This window comes from Rhinatrema bivittatum, chromosome 3, assembly GCF_901001135.1.
Source record: "Rhinatrema bivittatum chromosome 3, aRhiBiv1.1, whole genome shotgun sequence".
Classification (NCBI taxonomy): Eukaryota; Metazoa; Chordata; class Amphibia; order Gymnophiona; family Rhinatrematidae; genus Rhinatrema; species Rhinatrema bivittatum.
In genome coordinates, this window is record NC_042617.1 from 253,559,634 (window position 1) to 253,567,702 (window position 8,069).

Sequence of the window (8,069 nt, forward strand, 5' to 3'; positions counted from 1 at the left end):
TAATAGGGATAGGGCACTGCATGCAGGAAAATCACAACACCCCTGGTATCAGGGATAGGGCACTGTGTGCAGGAAGATCACAATACCCCGGAGGAGTGAGGGTCAGGCAGCTCCCCCCTGTCTGTGAAGCCAGCCTCTCACTAGTAATGCAGGGAGGGAGCTGTTCAGACTTCACCATCCTCCCCCCCCCTCCCCCACACACCATTCACTAGCTGGGACATGGGGGAAGTCAGGAGTGAGGGTCAGGCAGCTCCCCCCTGTCTGTGAAGCCAGCCTCTCACTAGTAATGCAGGGAGGGAGCTGTCTCAGACTTCACCATCCTCCCCCCCCCCCCTCACCCACACACCATTCACTAGCTGGGACATGGGGGAAGTCAGGAGTGAGGGTCAGGCAGCTCCCCCCTGTCTGTGAAGCCAGCTTCTCACTAGTAATGCAGGGAGGGAGCTGTCTCAGACTTCACCATCCTCCCCCCCCCTCACCCACACACCATTCACTAGCTGGGACATGGGGGAAGTCAGGAGTGAGGGTCAGGCAGCTCCCCCCTGTCTGTGAAGCCAGCCTCTCACTAGTAATGCAGGGAGGGAGCTGTCTCAAACTTCACCATCCTCCCCCCGCCCCCCTCACCCACACACCATTCACTAGCTGGGACATGGGGGAAGTCAGGAGTGAGGGTCAGGCAGCTCCCCCTGTCTGTGAAGCCAGCCTCTCACTAGTAATGCAGGGAGGGAGCTGTCTCAGACTTCACCATCCTCCCCCCCCCACCCTCACCCACACACCATTCACTAGCTGGGACATGGGGGAAGTCAGGAGTGAGGGTCAGGCAGCTCCCCCCTGTCTGTGAAGCCAGCCTCTCACTAGTAATGCAGGGAGGGAGCTGTCTCAGACTTCACCATCCTCCCCCCCCCCCCTCACCCACACACCATTCACTAGCTGGGACATGGGGGAAGTCAGGAGTGAGGGTCAGGCAGCTCCCCCCTGTCTGTGAAGCCAGCCTCTCACTAGTAATGCAGGGAGGGAGCTGTCTCAGACTTCACCATCCTCACCCCCCCCCCCCCTCACCCACACACCATTCACTAGCTGGGACATGGGGGAAGTCAGGAGTGAGGGTCAGGCAGCTCCCCCCTGTCTGTGAAGCCAGCCTCTCACTAGTAATGCAGGGAGGGAGCTGTCTCAGACTTCACCATCCTCCCCCCCAGTCACCCACACACCATTCACTAGCTGGGACATGGGGGAAGTCAGGAGTGAGGGTCAGGCAGCTCCCCCCTGTCTGTGAAGCCAGCCTCTCACTAGTAATGCAGGGAGGGAGCTGTCTCAGACTTCACCATCCTCCCCCCCTCACCCACACACCATTCACTAGCTGGGACATGGGGGAAGTCAGGAGTGAGGGTCAGGCAGCTCCCCCCTGTCTGTGAAGCCAGCCTCTCACTAGTAATGCAGGGAGGGAGCTGTCTCAGACTTCACCATCCTCCCCCCCCCCCCCTCACCCACACACCATTCACTAGCTGGGACATGGGGGAAGTCAGGAGTGAGGGTCAGGCAGCTCCCCCCTATCTGTGAAGCCAGCCTCTCACTAGTAATGCAGGGAGGGAGCTGTCTCAGACTGGTATCAGGGATAGGGCACTGAGTGCAGGAAGATCACAACACCCCTGGTATCAGGAATAGGGCACAGGTTCTAGTCATATTGACTGATCACATTACTTTTTTTGTCAACTACCAACAGTTTTCATTTCCCATCCCCCCAACCATCACCTCAGTTGGAACCTTGGTAACATCAATAGATAAGAGGGCAGCCAGCCAATAGGAATACATATTCATTCCTAACTGACCTTTACTGACCTGGATAGTGTCAATAATTTGTATCATTTTCTGTTAGTGTTCCTGAGTTTCCATTTCCATTTCCCATCCCCCCAACCATCACCTCAGTGGGAACCTGGTTAACATCAATAGATAAGAGGGCAGCCAGCCAATAGGAACACATATTCATTCCTAACTGACCTTTACTGACCTGGAAAGTGTCAAATTGTATCATTTTCAGTTAGTGCGCACTAACTCGAGTTAGTGCACACTAACTCGGAGTTAGTGCGCACTAACTCCCGTTAGTGCGCACTAACAAGATTTAACGATTTTTAACGATAAATCGTTAGAATTTCTATTGTATCGTGTTCTATAACGATTTAAGACGATATTAAAATTATCGGACGATAATTTTAATCATTAAAAAACGATTCACATCCCTAATATATAGCACTAGATATTTAGGATTTCTCAGCTGACAACTGTCATAAAAGGGTCTCTTTGGAACATATTCAGGACAGGGTGGCACAACAAGACTTTTCTCAGTGCTCTTTATTTGCACTTGCAGTGCTTCAAATCTTCAACATTCACAAGCAATTATAGTCACAAACATTTAAGCACTTCTTATCTCAAGGTTGCTTCCCTGCTTTACTCACTGTTCTGTGGAAGGAACTTGCTTCTCTTCTGGTTCCCGGGCCTTTCCTTGCTCCCCTCTGAGCCTGCATTATATCCTGCTCTGGGAGCCTCTCGGTGCCCAAAGTGCTCTATCTTAGGGTGGACTGGGACCAGAGACAGCCAGACTCAGTCCTTCACACTGTTCTGGGGATTTCTCAGGCTTGCTCCTTCACATACCCTCCCCCTCAGCTCAGTCTTGTCAGATTGAGTGACTACTCTTATCAAGGCCAGGTCCCACAGGAGGAACCCAGTGTTGTCCTCACCTTGGGCTTTCTGTTTCCTTCTCTGGCCCTTACCAGTACTGGGGTACCAGGTCTTACACTAGGCATGACCCTAAACTCAAAGAAATCTACTTCAACTGGGGTCCTAAACTCAAAGGAATCTACTTCAACTGGGGTCCTTTCACCCTTTCCCAAGGTTCCCTTTCCCATCTGGGTTCTCAGCTGAGGGTTTCCTATAAACCCAATTTTCTTTTACCAACTCAAACATTTTCTCTGCACTACCCCCCTTGATTAGTCCCAGAGTCCACTTTTTATTATGTCCAGTTCGTTAGCCCCATCTTGCAGCTTGTCCTCTCCAAGCTGGATCCCTGGGACCTCCATTTACTTCCCACCTTTCATGGCTCAGGCTCCAAGGACTCTTGTCCTTTTCTCGCTCTCATCTATGGTCATCTCTGCCACCTCCAGTTCCTGGTGGTTAATGGACCAGTGCTCCTGAATGTAATCTGATTCCAGCCAGGTGGACAGCCTGGCGCAAGGAAGCCACCTCCGCCTCAGCACACTCCTTGCCTTTTTTCTCTGGCCTCAGTGCTTCAACACCTCTCCCGCCTTTTACTTAGTCCAAGGGGAGTGGGTTAGCCATGATAAGGCTTTGCCACTGCTGACTAAGGCACTGCTGCTTCTCTTCAGCTTGCAGTAATATTTTTGCCCTCTGGATTTCCCCCAGCTTTTTTTCTTGCTCAGGCTCCTTCTGAGTGTGCTGGGTATATTGATGCAGGGAGACTCCGTCTGCATCAGCATATGCCTTTTCTTCTTTCTCTGGCCAGCCTGCGCTGCCTCCTTCAGGCCAGTCTGCAAGGCTCCCACATGAGCTTTCTTGTATTAGGTCTTCCTAGCCCTGTACTGTACACTCCTTGTCTCTCTCCCATTTAGTGCATGTGGTGCAATTTCTTTTCTCTCAGCCATCAGCTGTAGCAATTTGACTCTCTGCATGGCCTGAATTCCTTGGAATGGGCTCTCTGGCTCTTGTACTATGCCTGGTTTCCTGGCTGTACTAATTCTTCAGTTCTCTCCACTTCCTTTTATCTGCTTCTGTAATTGCTGTTCTTACAGCAGTGCTTACTGCAGTACACTCTTTTTATCAGAATTTGTAACCATTGTTGCTCTTCACTCAGGGTCTGGACCAGTTTTATTGCTGTTGCTGGTGAACCTTAAATACCTGTTCCAGTTGTCACTGCTGCAGCCATTGCCTCTGTCCCAAAATTCACCACAAGGCTTCTTTGTCCTTCCTGGATCCTGGCAGATGCTGTTGCATCTGAAGGTGGACCCTTGGGCAAGACGAAGTTGGTGCCACCTATAGGGGCTATCTATAGGCCCTCGTCGTCAGGAGGTGGATGTAGACAGCGGAGACCCAACCAGACCTTCACCTTTACCAGCCCACATTCCCCGCAGGTTGAGCCCTTGGGTGCTGAGGCCAGCAGGTCTTAGGAGCAGGTCTCCCTGGAGGCTGGTTAGCATGTGAGGCATAGGCAGGTCAGGCAGTTGGATGGTCAGGGCAGGTGGCAAGTAGGAGAAACCAAAGATGGGCCAGATGTCGCGGCAGGTGGCTGGTAGCAGAAACGGTGAACAGGCAGATGGTCGGGGCAGGCAGCAAACGAAGGCGAAATCCAGGAGCGAACCGAGTCAGGAGCTGGGAGAGCAAGCCAGAGGGACAAGGAGTATGAGCAGGAATGGGAGCACAAGGGGGCTGGAAGACACGGAGGCTGGAAGACATGGAGTCAACATGCAGTTGTTAGGCGGAGCGAGAACTGTTGCTGAGGCAAAGGTAAGGCAGTAGGAGTGGCCTTAAATAGGCCCCAGGGCGGGTCACACATCCGGGTCCCGCGGGAGGTGTTTTCCTGTTGTGGTCCCTTTAAGAGGGGAGAAGAACCTTGAGCACATGCCTAAGGTGGCCGCAGCTGGCAGTGCAGGGATGGTGGGGACGGCTCCCAGCCGCGCCGAGGGAGCAGGAGGCCTTACCGAGAGGGAGTGGCGGTGGGGGCCTGGGCCTGCCCAAAAGCTAGGTGTGGCTGGTTGCGGCACCCTGCGGCCGGCTATCACACCTGTACCCCCTCCTCTAAGCCCCCTCCCCAGGGCTTGGGCTTCCTTGGTTGTGCGACGTGAAACTTCTTGAGGAGTCCTTTATTCAAGATGTTGGATCTGGGTTCCCAAGAGTTCTCCTCCGGGCCGTAGCCCTCCCAGGCTATCAGATACTCCCATTTCTTATTGAGGCAGCAGATATCCTTCTTCAGAGGAGATTATCTCAGGCTCGGGCAATCTCTGGGCTGGCCAAGACAGGATCACTGGAAGACATGGAAGACGTTGTGGATTTTCAATGATGCCGGGAAGTGGAGTTGATACGTGACCAGAGTAATCTGTCGCAGAATGGAAAAGGGGCCAATATAGCAGGGTGCCAGCCTCATGGAAGGCACCTGAAGTCGTATTTTGTGAGTGCTCAGCCATACCTTATATCCTGGTTTCAGCAGTGGAGCAGGGTGTCAGTGTCTGTCAGTAGAAATCTTAGTTCTCTGGGTGGCTTTGTGAATCAACATCTCTGTTTGGGACCACAATGTCTGAAGCTCTTGTGCAGTCAACTGGGCGGCTGGAGACGGGACAGACAGAGGCACTGGAAGCCGAGGAAGTGGTTGTTTTCCATACACTACGAGGAAGGGCGACGACCCGGTGGCAGCATTAGGGTGCGAGTTATGTGAGAAATCCGCCCATGGAAGGAGGTTCACTTAGTTGTCCTGTCGCTCGTTTACGAAGGCTTGCAGGAAGGTCTTTAATGTGTGGTTGGTTCATTCTGCTTGGCCATTGGCCTGGAGATGGTAAGCAGTATGAAATCTAGCTGGAAATTGAATTTACAGCACAGGGATTGCCAGTATTTAGCAGTAAATTGAGCCCCGCGGTCAGAGACGATGTGACGGGGTAGTCCATGGAGGCAGAAAATGTTACACGTGCCATCCACAGCAGACCAGCGGCACGGCCCCCTCAACTTTCTACAGTGACTCCAGCCTCTGGTTCCTCCTCGCTGGTGGTGGTGGGCCGTCAGCTCCGTCCTCGGGCCTCCCCCAGTGCCTCTGGCTCTGCTATAGTCCCCGGCATTCCCAGTCCTACTTCTACTTCTCGTTGGGCTCTCCGCGTGGCCCGTGGAGAGACGCTGCTACTCGCTCTGTGACCCTCCCTAGGTGCACGTGCATCATTGATTGTTAAGTAGGGACCGCGGCGGGAACCTAGCCACGGCCCCAGATGATGACGTCAACCTAACTACAGTATTTAAGCTCAGGCTCCACTCCCTAGCGTTGCCTTTGCAACAGGTCTCCTCGCTAGTCGAGTACTCGTTGCTTCCTAAAGATTCATCTCATCCCTGTGTTCTTTTTCCTCATAGTTTCTGGTTCCTGTCTCTTCATTCCTACCCTGCCTTATGCTTGGGATTGACTACACGGACTTTGAATTTGCTTTGTCTGACTTTCCCATTGATCATCTCCAGACCCAGACCTCAGCTTTGCTTGACTATGCTATAGCCTATTGCCAGACCCAGACCTCTGCTTCGCTTGACTACGCTACTGTCTATTAGGGATGTGCATTCGTTTTCAATGAATGTGCAATCCGCAACACATAAGTCCCTTTTCGTTGTATTTGTGGGTTTGCGAAATGCATGGCGATCCCCCATGAATAAAACATATCATATTAGTTTCATTCTTTTGGTTTACAGTGATTTCTTAGCGGCCATTTGAAATAGGAGAAGGCCATGTGGGAGTATCCATAAGAAAAACCAGCCCTTTCCTGTGAGTCATAAGTGACCTCACAGCCCTGTCATAGAGTGGGTCAGACAGGTTGGCAAGGAGACGAGAATGCAACCTATCAGTGCTAAGCATTTTTTCTAAAGCAGTCAATCGCCGCTCTCACTCAGTGCTCTGTTGCGCTGTTCCTGATGATGCTCTACTATTTATACCTTAAGCACGCAGCTCTTTCTTTGCGGGGTTGGTCCAAGGAGGTGGCTTTACTCAGAAATTGTCTGAGTGTCAAAAATCTGTATTCAATTGCTAGCTACTTTGATAGAATTTTCCATTGAAAACGATATTTGTACTTTTTGTACTTTTTACTGCAGTGCCAGCCAGCCAGGCTTTCTTTGACCAAATCTTTTTTTATTGAACTCAGATGGTTTCTCTGTCTCTCCCACTGAGAGAAGCTGCTAGCAGTAGCATTTTGCTGCTTATTTCAGCCCCCTGGGGTAGGTTGCAAGCAGGATTTTGGTGTTGTGGGTGGAGATATATTCAATTGCTAGCTACGTTGATAGAATTTTCCATTGAAAAATATATTTCTTTGTTTTTGCTGCTATGCCAGCCAGGCTTTTCTTTTAACTGCAGTTTATTTTATTGAACTCAGACTGTCTCTCTGTGCTCTTTTAAGCCAACAAGGCAGTGCACTGGGCGTCTGTGGGCAGTTTTCCAGACTCACATATATTGATACAGCAGTGCTCTTTTAAGCCAACAAGGCAGTGCACTGGGCATCTGGGGGCAGTTTTCCAGACTCACATATATTGGTATAGCAGTGCTCTCTTAATCCAACAAGGCAGTGCACTGGGTGTCAGTGGGCAGTTTTCCAGACTCACATATATTGGTACTGCAGTGCTCTTTTAAGCTAACAAGGCAGTGCACTAGGCATCAGTGGGCAGTTTTCCAGACTCACATACATTGGGACAGCGGTGCTCTTTGAAGCCAAATCCCCAGAAGGCCTCTTTTGTAGTTACAAGTTTGTTGTGTGCACATATAGCAGTCCCAGTTGTAGTGTATATCAAGGCACTGCATCTGTGGGCAGTTTTGCAGACTCACATATATTGGGACAGTGGTGCTGTTTGAAGCCAAATCCCCAATAGGCCTCTTTTGGAAACAATTATTTTAATTGAAATTCCTAGTAGGCAGTAACATTAAATCCATGATGTCAGGGAAAGCAAGACATAGTCGAGTGATTGGGACTGGCAGAGGAGGCATTGGCAGAGGAGGCACTTCAACAGGCAGTGCCAGTCCCCTATTAAAGTTAAATATGGACCTGTTCCTATCTAAAATCTCTGGAGGGGCAGGTAGTTTCATCCGGAAAAAAATGAAATTTAAAGATGACGCATCGCCACCACCTGTTTTTGACCCTGTAGTTTTGGAGGTGAGGGAAGGGGAGGCTGAGTCATGCAAGACAAAAGGGTGAGACCCAGAAGCAGCAGTGCGACAGCAGACTCAACTTAGCATTGAAAATGTAGCGCAGGCACTGTTTGCTTCTGATTCCGATGAAGAATCATCTTGTGTGGACTTCTCATAATCAGAAATGTAAGAAGCAATAGCTGAAGAA